The sequence below is a fragment of the Staurois parvus genome, unplaced genomic scaffold (assembly GCF_062004578.1).
Source record: "Staurois parvus isolate SC_StPar_1 unplaced genomic scaffold, SC_StPar_1.0 ptg000091l, whole genome shotgun sequence".
Classification (NCBI taxonomy): Eukaryota; Metazoa; Chordata; class Amphibia; order Anura; family Ranidae; genus Staurois; species Staurois parvus.
The window spans coordinates 5,799,081-5,816,958 of NW_028317887.1; the positions used below are offsets into that span (position 1 = coordinate 5,799,081).

Below are 17,878 nucleotides of genomic sequence, written 5' to 3' on the forward strand. Positions count from 1 at the left end.
AAATAATATAATTTATTTAAGACTAAACAATACATAAACGCAGTGCAAGACTAAACATAAACACATTGCAAACAAACCAAACCAAACCCCCAACAGAAAACAAAAGAACAATACTAAGCGTAGTCGGGCAGGCCGGGTCGGTAGCAAACGGGCAGGCAAGGTACAAAGGAGCAGGCAGAGCGTAGTCATACGGGCCGGGTCAGGAACAATCAAGCAGACAAGGTACAAAGGAGCAGACTGGAGAGTGGTCAGGAATAGCAGAGGTCAGGACAGGCAGAGTTCAATCAGAGTCAGGGATCAAGCAGGATCAGACAGGAAGCAGACAGGATGCAGGTACAGGGGCTTTTGGGAAACATACACCAAGGCCCTGATTACAAGTCTGGCCATTCCTTATATGCACCTTCTGCAATCAGCCTCAAGTGTTTTGGCTGACTGCAGGAGTGAGCCTCTGATTACTGAGAGCACCCGCTGGCCAGTCCTGGTACTGCAACCCACAAGGCAGGTGAGTCCCACCACTATTGGCGAGTCCATTCCTGACAGGCCAATTGATAAATTCCCACGGCTTCAATTACCATCTCTATGCTGACGACATACAAATCTATCTCTCTACCCCTCACCTCACCCCTTCAGTCTCCACTCGTATCACAAGCCTACTAAGTGACATATCGGATTGGATGTCACTCCACTTCCTCAAACTCAATCTTTCCAAAACTGAGCTCCTAGTATTCCCCCCAGCCCGTTCCCCCCCCCCCCGACTTCTCCATCAAGATCAACAACACTATCATCAGTCCCACCCCTCAAGCCAGGGTACTAGGTGTCATCCTAGACTCCAATCTGTCCTTTCAGCCCCAGTTCCAATCGCTGACAAACTCATGTAGACTTCACCTCCGCAACATCTCCAAGATACAACCGTTCCTAACCTCGGAAACCACTAAGCAACTCATACACTCCCTTATTATATCACGCCTCAACTACTGTAACTCCCTCCTCATTGGCCTATCTCATCGCAGGCTATCCCCACTTCTTCAGTCTATCATGAGTGCTGCTGCCAGACTCATCCACCTTACTATCCATTCTGTATCTGCCACCCCTCTCTGCCAATCCCTCCACTGGCTTCCAATTGCCCAATGGATAAAATTCAAAACACTAACACTGACGTATAAAGCCGTTCATAACACTGCCCCAAATTACATCACCGATCCTGTCTCCAAATATCACCCTAACCGTACTCTCCGCTCCTCACAAGACCTCCTACTCTCTAGCTCCCTTGTCTCCTCCCATGCTCGTCTCCAGGACTTCTCCAAGGCTTCCCCCATCCTCTGGAACTCCCTATCCCAATCTATCAGACTATCGCCTGCTCTGCTCACTTTTAGGCTCACTCTGAAAACCCATCTCTTCAGGGAAGCCTACCCTGCCCTTAGCTAACACTGGAATCCTCTACTCTTCCAACCACTCCATCCCCCACAGTTATTACCTTTTGTACCACTATCCCCTCCCACCTAGATTGTAATCTCCAAGGAGCAGGGCCCTTGATTCCCTCTTGTATTGAATTGTATTGTTACTGTACTGCCTACCACCATAATGTAAAGCGCTGAGCAAACTGTCGGCGCTATATAAATCCTATATAATAATAATAATAATGTGGCTCTTGCTCCTTACTACAGCTCCAACTTTACAAGTAGTTCTTCTGCATTGCACTCTGCTTGATGCTCTGGGATGGCAGATCAGCAAGCCCAAACCATGATCTCCCAGTCACCTGGCTGCGATCTACAGGTTGCTGAGCCCCATTCTACAGCAAGGGACTAACTCACTCTCTTAGTGTGGGATTCAGTTCAGCACAGTAGTGATGCCAGCTGCAACATCGGATCACATCAGCTTCTCTGCATTGAGACTGTCATCTGGTCTTCACACAGACATCTATGCTTACCTCACTGGCAGGCCATCAGGCAGTAACTTTGCACTTCCCTGCAAACAGCCAAGAGCCTGGGCAAGAACTCTTGTTCCTAGGATTGTGCTATCCATAGGATTAGTGAGTGGGCAGATGCCCAACCTCTTCCTGTCATCACTCTAAAGATACTTTAGATACTTCATTCAGACACCTTACAACTCAGTTACCAGGAGACCTTTGCTTTGAGCAGTACCACGGCTTATTTGTTTAACTTCAATGAACTACCAGTATTCACTAATACTTATGGACCCCACCATTGCAAGCAGACAGCAGATACCACCAAATTAGGAAATTTAAACATCGCAGGACTGACGTTGCCATCTCTAGTTAAAGGGACCTTTTCTCTTCCAAGGCCATTGCAATTCAGTTTAGGGTATATATATCTATTTATGCCAAAGTATACATTTACATAATACTGTGCATGCCATGTTGCGCTGTCGGTGGCATGGAGGGAGCTGATAAATCATCAAGCCTTTTCTTCCCGCTCTTGCTGCTGGTGTTGCAATTAAATAGTTGAAGCTTATTACTCATGACTGAATAACGTATTAAACATTGCTAATCGATTATTCTTCATTTACCAGTGTTCTGCTTTTATTCATTAACTGGGTATATCTTAAACCCATTATTCTTGCAACCTACTCTTCTGAACAAGCCTAATATAGAGATGTTACTAAAGAATTGTGTCTCTTGCATTATTATTCTATACTATTTAAATATGTCTGAACATGGAGTATCAAAGTTGTGGGAAGACTTGCAACAACAGGGTAACCACTGGGGACAAGCTTTATCAAGTGGCCTGTCAGGGCTCCCAGGTATGACCAGAGGTGTGTGACTGAAGCAGGGAAACGCAGACTTCAGATATGTGATTAACAATGTAATTTATTAACACTAACAATACAAACATAAACGCAGTGCAATACTAAACATAATACAGTGCAAACAAACCCAACCAACCACCCACAGATACCAGTACATACAAGCAAGCGTCGTCAGGCAGGCCGAGTCAATATCAATTGGGCAGGTAGGTACAGGGGGAGCAAGCGGAGAATGGTCGGGGTCACAGGCCAGGTTCAGCAGGTAGCAAGCAGCGTAGTACAGAGGGTCAGGCAGAGGGATGGTCAGGGTCACAAGCCAGGGATCAGAACAGGTAGCAAGCAGCGTAGTACAGAGGGTCAGGCAGAGGGATGGTCAGGGTCACAAGCCAGGGATCAGAACAGGTAGCAAAGGAACAGAAACAGGATGCAGGACAGATACAGGGCCCAGGACAAACACAACACCAAGGCAGAGTCTGCAAGTCTGGCCATCCCTTAAATACACCAGTATCATCAGTTCCAGGTGTTAGCTGGCTGAAAGGTTGAGTCTCTGATTGCTGGGAGCACCCGCTGGCCAGCCCTGGTACTGCAGATCAAAAGGCAGGTGAGTCCCACCATTGCTGGCCAGTCCATTCCTGACACAAGCTTTATCAAGTGGCCCCTGCAGGGGTAGCGCTATACTATAGCTGGCTTCTGTGTTCTTCACCTATAGCAGCTCCCTTTCTCATAGGGCAAGTAGGTCTACCGGTACTGGGTTGCCCACAGGATTTACACAGGCTATAGTGCCTGGCTACCACGCTAGGGCAGAAATTAACTGAGCATGGCAAACAGGTGCTTGCGGTTGGCAGATAGACAGAGTGGTAAAGTGACACTCTAGGTACAAGGCAGGCAAGGAACAGAATAGTCAGGGTCAAATCATAGTCAAAAGGAAGACAGACTAGTTATTCTGACTCCAGCTGTTGTATTAATGACTTATCCCTTGCTGAGATCTCTATGCCTCCCCTGTATTATTATTATTAGTATTATACAGTATTTATAAAGCGCCAATAGTTCGCTCAGCACTGTACATTACAAAGGGGGACAGAACATGTGACAGAACAATACCAATACAATGCAAAACATGAGGGGATTGAGGGCCCTGCTCTTTCGAGCTTACAATCTATCTATCAATCTGTATAAGCAGATACAATCACCGCAAACAGTCTTTATTAGATAGCTGAACACACCAAACACCTTTTTCTCATCCAAGGAAATCTTTGTTGAATGCAGCAGGTACAGCAGATAAGAATATGTAGCAGATGATTGAAAAGATACATTTGCAGGTAAAAACATGATAATGTGTTCCCGGATGCAAGCAAATTGTGCCCTAGAGACAAGCAGCCATATGCATCCCAATAAAGACAAAGGGAAAAGGAAATACATCACAGAAAAGATGGTGCAATAACCAAAATGAGCACAGATGGCAATATATTAACTAATTATACTGAAGCTAATAAACAATGGCTGAAGGAAAATTGTAAATCCTCAATTCATAGTAATTTTCATGCAACAAGTGTAACAGCACAGTAGTCAATGTCCGATTCATGGTTGTCAGTGAGGGAATCCAAACTAGCAGGCACAACAGACAACAGGGAGCTTGGAGCACGTGCTATAAACGCAATATCACAAGCATGAGACTGCAGGTTTGGCTTGCTTAAATCATGTTTGGTCTCCACCCAGAGACTGACCGCATCAACCACCTTGCAGGTGGACAGACAGACAGGGAGAATATATCACAGCCAAAACCAGGATAATGGAATGAGACCAACAGCTGTGATGGAGCAGGGGCATTACATGCTCCTGACAGATACTAAGAATTTAAACTGAAGCAATATTAACCATCTTGAGACTTTGGGCGTAGGAGATATGCCTTAAAACACTTCAATAAAGTTTCTAGGGTGTTCGTTCAAATGTGCTTCGTTCCCCCACTGCTCCTTGGCTGCTATTGCCAGCAAGACTTGCTCTGTATGGCAGACGTGGCTGTATTTGTTACACAGTTGGAAATGACAGGATTTATAATTTCCAGATAAAGGTTTTTCAATTATTTTTATTTATTTATATTTTAGTGATGACATGCAAGGAAAAGTTAGTACACTGCTCTAAAAAAATTAAAGGAACGCTTTTTTTATCAGAGGATAGCAAGTCAATTAAACTCCTGGGATATTGATCTGGTCAGTTAAGTAGCAGAAGGGGTTATTAATCAGTTTTAGCTGCTTTGGTGTTAATGAAATTAACAACAGGTGCACTAGATGGGCAACCCATTGTCAGACCCTATGCTGGTGCAGTGGGTCCTGGGTTCCCACTGGTGCATGACGATGCCTGGCCTCATGTGGCGAGAGTATGCAGGCAGTTCCTGGAGGATGAAGGAATTGATATGATTGAATGTCATCCACACTCACCTGACCTAAATCCAATAGAACATCTCTGGGATATCATATTTCGGTCCATCCAATGCCGCCAGGTTGCACCTCAGACTGTCCAGGAGCTCAGTGATGCCCTGGTCCAGATCTGGGAGGAAATACCCCAGGACACTATCCGATGTCTCATTAGGAGCATGCCCCGATGTTGTCAGGCATGCATACAAGCACATGGGGGCCATACAAACTACTGAGTACCATTTGGAGTTGCTGCAATGAAATTTCAGCAAAATAGACTAACCTGCTGCATAATTTCTTCACTTTGATTTTTGGGGTATCTTTGAATTCAGTCCTCTGTAGGTTGATTATTTTCATTTCCATCAAACAATGGGGCATCCTTTCGTTCCTAACACATTACCCAGTCCATATCAGTATAGATGTCCAGCGTGATATTTTTCCCCATTGAGATCTGATGTGTTTTCAAAGTGTTCCTTTCATTTTTTTGAGTAGTGTATATAAATGACACATTCTTCCTTGGGTGTTCTGTCTTATTAGTCTTGGCCATAGGCTGACAAGAAGGGTGTCAAAGGAAGCAACAGACATATGAGAAAGGTTGAAGAATTTATCAGGATATCTCTGTAACTTTCCATACATGTTTGAAAAGTATCCCGAACTGAGGCGCTGCGATAATAAGGGATGGGTCCAGCAGCGACGTCCGCTGCCTCCCTCCTCCAGCTGTTTCTGTCTTCTCACCCTCCGCAACATAATCAGCAGCAGTCCCTTGTGAATTCTCTGCATGACAGGATCCATAGTGTATGTAGACACAAAACATAGGTAGCTCCTAAAGAAATCAGTGCTCTCGCCTCTCTTTCTCAAAATCCTTTCAAAATGGTGCCGAAAAATTAATAATTTAATATTTCCAATGCTTTGTGGGAACTGGGGAGTAAAAAATAGTAATGGGAGTGTTTTTTTATAAAAATGCTTGATAACTTTTTTTTAAAAAAAAAACGCTGCTAGTATGCATGGGAGCTTTATACATTTAAGCTCTGTTCACACCAATGCAATCTCAGGTGTGACTTGAGTCTCATAAAATCGCATGACAATGGAAGTCACATTGTTTTCAATGCGGCCAATTCACATCAATGCAACTCAGCACGGCTCAATTTTTGGTTCCTGTACTACTTGGTTGGCATGATTTTAGCCCCATAGGATGTGTAAACCACATCCAAGTCGCGCTACATAATCGCACTGAAAATTGGATCAAAAATTTTATTGCAGCAGTATGAACCTAACCTTAAAGCCAAAATCTAAACAGATGTGAAAACACCATATATGACAGTTATTGTACCTAGACACCTTGTGCATATATCAGGTGTAGTTGCCAACCAATTTCACACAGCTCTTAAGGATACCATCACTAAGATCCTTGCAACCTTGTAATTTAGAACTCCAGATGTGAAAAAAGCCAGTGGGGGAAACCCTAATGTCTACAAACCATTTTATTTAAAGGTCAGGGTGTCATCTAGATGCTTCACCTATTAGGATAAATGGTGATTGAGCAAGGACCTCCAGTGAAGGATCACCACTTTACAGGCTTAAAAGGGAAGCTCATGGAGTAAAATAAGCTTCACCATGGATAGCACAAGATCCTGCAAAACTCCCAAAAAGTGTGGAGTGAGATATGCTTGATGTATAATATAGGTTTGAATTTGATGCTCTCTAGTGCACAAACACAGCTTAACAGGGGCCTCTAGACAGTTCTCCCAGTATTCCTCCCCCATGTTGGTCAAATCTTGAAGCCAGGTCTTGTAGGATTTCTGAACATTGTGTTTAACCCTTGTGCCCACCAATAATCTACATAGATCCCCTACCTTACCCTCCCTATACCCCTACTGTATTGTCAATAAAAAATCATATTCTTTTACCATCAGGGGTTGACATCATTTTCATGCAAGGCTAAATTCCCCCAAAGAGGAGTATGGTAATCAAATAAAATGGAATAGAAATTCTTGCCCCACTACTAAACATGGGTACATTGTGAAGCCCTCTTGTGGTGGGGTTATAAGAAATGACCCTCTCCAAACAGGATATTGTGCTAAACTTGTAGGTAAATATGAGAACAAGAACCTTTGCTAAGTGGAAGAGTGCTAATGTGCGCAGAGGGGATTCCTTTCCTGGGAAATTATAGAATAATCTAAAAGTAATTGGAAGCAGAAGAACTACAGCAACCAGCATATACCATTAACCAGAATTATATAGATGCACACCAGTATAGAAATAATACAGCCTTAGATAAGAAAAGATTAATAACAGTACATACATCCAATGTACAAGCAGGTATTATTAGCAAAAGGTCTGATAGGAGTCCTGGTGGAATTGTGCACATATACCCAGGTATACAATAAATATTTTCTAATAGAGATATCTCCAGATGGATGTTGCAGCAAAGTCCAGTTGCAATGGCTCCTGAGGATGAGGCTGCATTTATCTTTGTGTCAGAGACCTGAAGACAAGATCTGAGGTGATGAGGAGACCCACCAGCCATTATCCATTCAGCCTGGAACACAATCCTAGCTATCTTGCACTCTTGATCCTGACAGTAACACACTTTCTTCATAGGGGAAGTGTTCTGTTGTCCACACAGACACCTCAGGAAGGGCTTGTTTTAGAGTTCAATGCAGCATTGTCAACTTGCTGCAGGAAGTTAGGAAATCACCTGAGTCCTAACAAAATCAACAGGCACATAATAGTCTCTATTGGCTGGCAACTCCCCTGGAGAAGACATGTGGCACAGCTTTCCCTCTCTCCATTTACTTCCTCCTTCAGGGTTTTCTAATCCAGACCACAGGGGCAGGAAGTGATGTACATAATTAGACATAAAGCTGTATCATTAGCAGTAGGTAGCGGTAGATCCCTACACTTGTTTAAATATTGAAGTGAGAAATGGTGCCACAATAAACTTTCTCTTAAGTGGTTCATAGAGCAGTTTCTTTGGATTCTGAGAGGTTTGCAGTATTCTATTCTTTTAGAACCAATGAGCTGCATTTGACAGTTGAGCTACAATATATTTGTGCAGATAAAAGAGCCAATCCCCTTAAAGCTGTAAGATTAACTGACTCACTGACAAAATACTGACTAAGAGACAGCATGTCCTACTCTCACATGGAGCTTCTTGCCCAATCCGTACTTTGCAGAGATTTAACATTTAGTAGCATAATACAGCAACCTCCCTGTTAGGGCTGATGACCTAAACAATCCACAAAGTCAGTGCATTGACTTGTGGGAGTTCATAAAGACAATATTGAAATTATAGTGTTTGTGAAGAAACACATTTACAAAAAAAATATAGTATAAACCTTTTCTGTGTGTTGTTGCTGCTCCATCCCACCCTCAACCTTTACATTATCAGTGAATATGGCACTGGAATTGTCTATGTGATTCTCACAGCCTTCACCTCAGTTTCTCACTGACATCTTGATTCCAGAAAGTAACTGACTACACCACCAATATGCATTCTTTAATTAATATACTCAATCTATAATATGCTCAATATACACTTGCACTCAGTGACCAGACAAGGTCGCTCTGTGCCCAAGGTAAAGATTCCAAACTGCACCTTCCACCTACATTGGTGGTGCAAGTTCAACGAAAGGTCTATTTTTGAAAGGCCTCCATGTAGAGAAACACGTAAATGGTAGGGGGCCAAGCACACTCCTCTCAGCTACTGATGTATGCATTTCCTCTCAACATTGCAGTGTTTATTTACGTGCTCACCCACTCCCACATATCATGCTTCTCTCTTCCTGAGGACACTTCTTGATGACATTCAAAGGACTATACTATCAAGTGAAGATCAATCCACCCTATAGGTAGGTGCCTTTTTTATGCTGTGATTCATATGTTTATTATGTCTATAAGTATTGTTATTTGGTAATGTGACTTCAAAAAGTCTGGCTGATGCTGTAGGGTTCCGGTCATTAGTGACACAGTTTCCCCTGCATGTATGCCACTTTCCTGTGTAAATGGCGCAAATTCAGGGAAGCCGACCTTGCAGGAGAGTGCAGAGTGAAAAGTGGACCAGTGAGGACCAGGGCTGTGATGTAATTCTTTTTCTTCTTGCTGCCATCCCTCCAATGGTTCCCATTCTCTAGGGCAGCCTTTTTAAACCAGGGTGCCCAGGCACCCTGAGGTGCCTTCAAGTTTACTCAGGGGTGCCTCGGCAAAACGCCTAAAAATTGCCCATAAATTGTAAACAAGTCTTCGAATGGATGAAGTCTGCCTTTTGGTTAAAAGGTTTTCATTGTGCACCATTACAACCTTCAAGCCACCGACATCCTAACAACCAGTGACATCATAAGGGGGACGTGGGGTACCTGCACAGCATATTTGTTTGCCCCTCTCCATCAGCACTGGGGTCACATTAGCTGAGTGATGGAGAGAAGCTGAGGGAGAAGAGAAATGCTGGAATACTAGTCAGTACCAGTGTGTGCATGAAAGGTGTATTGACTTTGGAAGAATAAATCACTTCTAACGTTGGGTGTCCTACATCCGTGAATGCTGCTGCATTATGTAAAATTATTAGATTAGTTTTTTACATTTTAGAATGGGGTGCCTTGAGATTGTGGAGAATTTAAAAGGGTATCTTGACTGAAGAAAGGTTGAAATATACTGCTATAGGACAATCACGTGACAAGGACTTGTTGGTATGGACATTTACCAACTCAGGTATGGGCGGCACCAGTTTACTATGTATCAGTATTTGTACCACTAGGAGCAGTGTACTGATCAAACAGCACAGCCTAGTTTGATCATATGTGTATGGGGAGAAGAATGTACCATTGATCTGTGATTGTAAGCTGTATTCACTATTCTGAAAAAGCAAAAAGAGAATGTTCAGTCATTAAAAAGAGGTTACTGAAGATGACATTATCAGGTGTTTAGTGCTGTCTGTGCCCCTGTTAGGGGGTTTGCCTTTTCTGTTTTTCCTTTTTACTATTATTATCAGTTCTGGTGAACCTGGTGACACCTCAGGATTCTTTCACTCTTGACTGATTTCCCTATTTTTGCTATGGGACACGGCGTGAATGGAAATCTCCCCTATGAGACACAGATGGAAAAACTGACAGGGGTTTTAACCCTCCCTTACTCTAGCCAAAATCATAAAAACAGTTTTACCTTAGTTTTTGCCATTACACTTTATAGGCATTTAACCCCTGGGCTAAGACACTATGGCCAGTCGGTTTGGAAATGGGTTACTGTGGCAGGTGAGGTAGCCCTGCTATTGGAGTTGGTGAACCAATGTGCTTCAGGTCCTTCACCTCATGGACCGGTCTCCATCTTGGAGCCTGCTGTGGTGAAGGGCTAGCCTGGGGACTTGGCCTGTGGGTCAGGAGAAGAAAGCCTTGCATATGAAGTGAGTAAGAAATGAAGCGTCAAGGAGAGAGGCGAAAGGTAGGTGAAGAGCAGGACATGTTCAGCATTCCCTTTTTAAAACGCTATGGAATACGGTGAGTAAGAGGTCAAAACTACAATGTCCGCAGGCTGCTGGCATGAACAAGTTAACCATGGTGTGGAGTGCTACTTATCATAACCTGCCCCTAGATGGCAACTTCCTCACAACTTGGAGTAGTCGGCAGGATGCACCATGAAATCAGCTACACCTGGTGGCAAGATACAACAAGAAGTATTCTGGAAGATGAACGCATGACCATGGACATATGCAGGAGATTGATCAGAGCATGATAAGTATCATCAGATGATGTAATCAAAATGTTATTTTCTGTTGCAACATAGCAGGAAACATATATGGTGTTTGGTGTAAAAGAACCCTGCCTTCCATGTGGTTTTGTGTATATGATGGAAGCTACGTCACCATGGTCAAACATGTGCTGCCTTGGAAGGTGCTGAGGTGGTTGAGGTGCCACTGTTGGATACTGGGTTCTGCTACAGCCCCAAGGGTGGCTTGGCACAGGCACATGTGGAGAAAAACCTGCTTCAAGTGATCTGTGTGAGCTGTAAGAGGTTTTCTCCAGCATACTCTCCTGGGACACAGTACTTCTCTTGTAAAGAGTTCCCGTTTGAGCGGTTGGTGGAGTCAGAGGAACTCAGTGATAGTGAGTGCCCCCTACTGGACTATATTGTTTGCTACACCGCATGGCTTAATACACACAGCCGGCGGCCATCTTGGATTCTCTAATGTAAGTGTTTTTCTTTGTATGCTTATCACTTACTGCATTAAAGTTACTACACTATCAGAAGCTTTGTCTGGGGCCCTGTTTATTCCATGGGAGCCCCGTTCTTTAAAGGTGTACCTGATCCCTGCCTACTCGAAGTCTGATGTCAAAGTTTTAAAAAAAAAAACCCTCTGGTGGCGGAAGTCTGCATTCCAGGAGACCCTTGATGTATTACAGACCCATGACATCTGGTGGCTGTGGCATAGATGACTACTACATATCCCAGTGATTCACACCCTGAGTACCCGGAGTAGGTCTTATATACTCCATGTGCAAGCATTTCATCTATCTGGTTAGTGTACATCTATACTCCTCTTCACCGCCACAGGAGTCACAGAACCTTCACTATATTCTGCACTTATCATTATTTGTGAACTTTATATCTACTGTATTTTTATCAATATACTCTGTGAGTGTCACAGATACACTAGTGCTGCATTTCATTATATATATATTACTGGTATGTCCTGAGGTGATCTTTATGCTAGAGGCTAGTACGTTTCTTGTTTATTTATTCATTGTAGTGTCTCTTTCTCTCTTAACCCAGCGCTTGATTTTAATATATATTTTTGATACAGATCATGACTGAATAACCAAAACTACTCCTAGTAAGTCTTGGAAATCTCAGAAGGAGGATGTAGCTATACACCAACTAAAGAAATTCAGGAAGGTTACTCTGACCCCGAGCCAGCAGGTTCAATGTGGCTGTGCCCTGATTCCCCATAGCAACTGGGGATGAGCCAAATTTGGGGACTCAACATTGCTGCTGCAGAGTGTGACAGTTTCATCTACAACTACACTTACCAAGTCTGTTTCTACAACTAATACTATCAAGTGTGGAGGATCCTATTCGGCAAGCTTTTTTATGGAGGTGGCCCAGTCATCCTATACACCTAAAAAATGGGTCAAGATCGAGCTGGTTCTGGCACAATATGAATTCATAGTGGAATCGGAGTATGCTCGGCATGGAGAGATCACAGTTATGGCAGTTTCCAAGACAATGGCTCAGAGAAATCCTGTTGCCATGAGTCATGCTTCTGACCCAGCTGATTCAGTCTCTGTGAGTGACCTGTGTCCTAGGGACTGGACTTACCAATTCTCCCAAATGTCCAGCATTGATGAGGCAGTGGAACAATTTGAGATGGCAACTGGTGAATCTCCTAGTGGTGACTCCCACACTATTTCCTGGAGCTGATCCAATCACTTCTGCAGAAGAACAACGATATACCACCGGCAATTTGCGTAGAGCTCCCAACGCTTATTTGCTTCCTGGAGCGGCTTGGCGCAAGCATCCTACCCACCTAGCATGGCTACAGTGGTATGCTTATGAAGTGGTATGATACTCAGCTTATGAAGGCTCAGCATAGGATGGAGTTTCTCTACTTCCCTTTGCTTCGGACTGTAAAAGCCCAGAGCCAGGATATCTAAAACCGGGCTGTTTGCAAATACCTGGGCACTCCACAGCCTTTCTGGAATTTGGATGAGCAGAATGGCTATGTAATTTCAGACTTTCATACAAATAGTTAAGCCTGGGTCAACACATTTACATGGACAGGGTTAAGCTTGTGCAACCAACTAGACAAGCCTGTAATTCTACAAATTGGGCTAAAATATCCTGCCACTGGTGAGTGGGCAAGCCTTCTTGACCCAGCTTGTTATATGTGAGTTTTTGGACTTGAATGCCTTTGTTGTTTTGTTCTGTTGTTGTCCATGATCAGGTGGATTATATTAATAAAGGTTGTCCCATGTACCTTAGAATGTATATACTGTACTTTACCTTGTTGATGCTGTTGTTGCACCATTTTTGTTTGCATTGACCTATGCTTTGCACTGTTATATTGTTTACTTGGCAGTACAGGGACGTAGTTAATGTTTAGGTGCATAGGAGTGTTTATTATGCCTAAATGTACTGTTATTAGGTACTGGGACTTTAACCCTTTCGCTGCCAGAGCCTTTTTTGCATTTTTTTTTACACATATATAAACAATAATTTTAGGCCTGAGGTTTGCACAATCCGCATAAAACATGATATATTTTCTGAAAGCGGACACCCTAGAGAACAAAATAGTGGTTGTTCCAATTTTTTTAAAGTACACAATATTACCGCAAAGGTCTAAGAAATTCAAAATTTCATTGACCTGTTTCTGCCCAGCCATTAGCAAAATGACGGCTGAGCCGGACTCTCATCGATACGGGTGGGCGTTGTGGCAAGATCTGTCACCAGCTGTGTACCGCCGACACAGCCTGTGACAGATCTGTGAACCAGCTCGTTGCCAGTACTATGTGACCTGCTGCGACCAATCACAGCAGGTCACATCACAATTGTAAACAATGGATGGCTTCCTTTCTTGCTATCCATTGTATATAATTGTGTCACTAGCTGTGATTGGTCACAGTGATCACATGTACAGACTGGGCCAATCACAGCCCATCTGAGTCATGTGATTAGCCGAGGCCAATCACAGCTAATCACAAAAAAAACCTGAATTAATCTATTTCATTCAGTTAAATGCTTGCTTATAGCAAAGAAATTCTGACTGGGTATTTTTTGCAAGGTGCTCAACAGGACAACGGAGCAAGACACTTTATTTATGTATTATTTATTTATTTCACTTATATAGCGCTGTCAATTTACGCAGTGCTGTACATATATATTGTACATTTACATCAGTCCCTAACCCTCAAGGGGTGTACAATCTAAGGTCCCTAACTCACATTCATACATACACATACTAGGGTCAATTTAGACAGGAGCCAATTTACCTACCAGCATGTATTTGGAGTGTGGGAGGAAACCGGAGTTTCCAGAGGAAACCCACGCAGGGACAGGGAGAACATGCAAACTCCAGGCAGGTGGTGCCGTGGTTGGGATTCAAACCAAGGACACTAGTGCTGCCAGGCAGAAGTGCTAACCATTCAGCCACTGTGCTACCCACTTTAGCAAATTATAGAGTAGCAGTTTGAGTGAGTGATGGTCATGCTGCTCTTCTCTCCACCCACATATGAAAACGCAGTGTGTGGGCCTGCTGCTAATGACTATTGACCAGCTTTGTTTAAGGTTACTCAAATACATCAGCTCAATGTGTTATACAAGCATTTGGATGGCATGACTTAGATGAACCAACAAGATGTCTCCCCTGAATTTGGAAAAATCATTAAGAGAACTAAACTGGATCCATTGTAATCTGTCAGGACATGGCTCTGACACATAGCCTGTAATGCAATATTAAAAATATGTGTTTATAAAAAAAATATATTATAGAGCACACATGTAAAAATGTGAACATAACAAAAACTATTATTTAAAACCAAACCTTATATTGAAAAGTAAATAAATGCTCACCCTGAAGAAAGCACTTGAGTTTGCCAAAATATAATATTGGAATGCATTTTTAGTTGGCTTATGGTTGGGTCTAACACACCAGGTGTATGTACGGGAATGGCACTTACGCATAGGTGGCACCTAACCCTCCTTCTCCTAATGTCTCGCTGTACATTAGAATGACTTTTCAGCTAAGGAATGAGCACCCACTATGCAATTAACCCACTTCTTTCTTTAACTAGCTAACTCATGGTTAACACTGTAACCACATCGACAGGTTAGGGACACCAACTCGCAAGTGCACAGCATTTAGGGACTGGACTGCAGAACAGGTACCCTGTCACCTCACTCCCAATATAGGTCAGTAAGTTGCTACTAGATGCAGGGGAACCCGTTACACCAACACTGTAACTGCATGCCTGTATTTCTGCAGAGGCCTCTATACTTCTTAGCTGTGACTTCTAATGCTAGGTCCCTAGGTACTCTGTGCTGTAGGGACGGTACCAGAACTAGGGGAGCCAGGTACTAGTGAAGGAGCCAAGCATAACACCCCTTCATCACCCAGTCCACCCAAGTAACCGTCACCCTTGCCTAGTCAGCATTCCCTGGCTGGTTGACTACCTTAAGCAAATGATACATTAACATAGCTGTCCCTATTTTCAGCAATATAGCCTACACTAGACAGCAGACCCATGCTGGACTCTATGTGTAGTGTCTACTCTAAGCTAAGTCCTCTTGAAACAAGCCCTGTTCTTTTAGATATACGCCATGCATTGTGCCACTTAAGAGAGAAATATCAGAACAGGCATTGAACAGTTGACTGGAACTTTACTGGAGCAAGGCAAAACTACAGGAACAGTTCTTTTAAAGTAGCATCTCATATGAAACTCTGTGCAGAGTGTTGTCTTATTATTATGACAACAGTTCTTTTCCAGAGAGACATCCAGCCACCATAAATTCGGGTGAATACTTGTGAATATTAAAAGATACTTCACATCACACATAGAGATTGAGCCCTTCTCCGGATGACCAGGGTGTATTTATAAATGTACTTTTCCCGCAGCAACCAATAGTCCTTTTCCAGAGAGATGCATTTATTCGAATGAAGATATTTGTTACAGATGACAGAAATCCAGCTGAATACTTGTAAATATTACAATGAACAACAACCCTCAAAGTCCCATTCAAGATACTTCATATCAGGCATAGAGATACTACACCGTCCAGCATATGTCCGATCTATAATATGCACCTAGATATCTTCCATGCATGGAATAATGTGAGTTATGATCTATACCTGTGCTCCCATATCAATGACAGGAAGAAAACTCCTTTTCCAGCTGAGGTACAGACAAGTAAGATGACAAGCAATCATTAGAGAACCTTCCTGCGTCCTGTCACACGTATCGTGACCTTCTTAACCAAAAATAAGATTCCTTATTATACACATTTTTCCCATTCAGTACAATGGCAAGCACTCTGATTGGCCACTTTTAGTAGCATGTTTGATCTTATGTGTCTAGACCTAGAATAGCTGTACACATAGATTTTAATTAATAAGTTAAATAGGTACTACTTGTCTTGTTTATGGCAAATCTGCTCTCTTCACCATAAACAAGCACATCATGAATATTTAAGACTTTTCCCAATCTATTTGCAAATAACCTGCTCTGTAACTTCCCCTGACTCTCCATATATTTACCCAACACAACAAAGGTAAGGTTAGTGCCTCGTGCATACATTAACATAGTAAGGAGTCCTTTTGGTGTGTAAAGTGGTCTTGTCACTGGCCTGTCCAAGAATGAACAGTATGTGTTTCAATGTCTTCAATATATATATATTTATATATATATATATATATATTACACACAATATACTACACAGAGGTGTTCTAGTGCCCCATAAAGTGACTGTACCTTAGGCAGATGGCAAGTGTCCATAAAGGCAAATAATCCACAGGTGGCAGCAAAGAGTCTATACAGTATGCATGCACAAGAATCCTCAGGTTCCCAAGGCCCACAGGGAACCCCATGTGCTCATAAGGTGGGGACACCGACCAGCAGAGTAACTGCCTACATCTTGACAGTGATTTTCAGTAGAGTCAAGCACAGGAAAGCCCCTTTTTATGTGGATCTGTAGAATTTTGGTGGGAAAATGCAGCCAATCAGCTCCTCAGATTAACACATCTACATTTGTAACAATTTTGCAAGACAGATAACTGCAGGACATGCGTCAGCATAGAAAAAAACATTAACCCTTCTATAGGCAGCTGCCTACAGGCCATAGACCTCTCATCAGTAGAAACAATATATGAGATATATGTTGTAATGCTATCTCTTCCATATGATATTTGACTCCTGTGTATTTCTTATGGAGAAAGCTCAGTTATTGTTATTTTCATGATTCACAGTGCTCATACCCTCTCAAATTAACAGAACAGGCTCCACTGGTTTGGATTAGAAAATGTTAGAGATGATAAACAAAGATAAAAACAGAAAGGTTACAAATACAGTGTATAATAAACTTTCATTTAAGTAGCGCTACCCCCACAGGGGCCACTTGATAATGCTTGTCAGTGGTTGCCCTAACCTTGCAAGCCTCTGACACTGGGTTAAGACATATTTCAACAGTATAGAAAAATAATGAAAGAGACACAATTCTTTAGCAACACCTCTATATTAGACTTGTTCCAGAGTAGGCTACAGGCAGGGGCGAACTGACAACTCATGGGGCCCCCGGGCAATAGGGGATCATGGGGCCCTTGTGTCCTTGCCTAAACTAAAAAAAGCCTATGAAAAAGGTACCAAGGGCATCTCATGGGGCCCCCTACTTACCCCGGGCTCTCGGGCAGTGCCTGAGTTTCCAAATGGTCAGTCTGCCCCTGGCTACAGGAATAATGGGTTTAGGACAGTGGTTCTTAACCTGGGTTCGATCAAACCCCAGGGGTTCGGTGAGTCAGTCTCGAGGGTTCGGCGGAGGTGAAGACCCACACCCGACTCATATGATTCGTGCAGTAAATATTCATTATTATGTTTTTGTTTTTGTGTGAAAATCATGTTTTAATGGTTTTTTTCTTTGTTCTTAATGGTTTTGTTCATTTTGTGCACCTATGTATAAATATATACCTAAATATATACCTATGTTTTGAATTTGAAAAATCATATTTT

General features: G+C 42.8%; 2 long non-coding RNA genes across 2 annotated transcripts in view; both read left to right on the forward strand.

Annotated features, from left to right (window-relative positions):
- The window catches only part of LOC149468197 (uncharacterized), a 254,065-nt gene that overhangs the window by 50,360 nt on the left and 185,827 nt on the right, over positions 1-17,878 (forward strand). The window lies entirely within an intron of this gene.
- LOC149468198 (uncharacterized) lies at positions 8,930-13,339 on the forward strand. The gene is made up of 2 exons (XR_016311783.1): positions 8,930-9,025; positions 11,968-13,339. It is a non-coding gene; the product is annotated as an uncharacterized LOC149468198 (long non-coding RNA).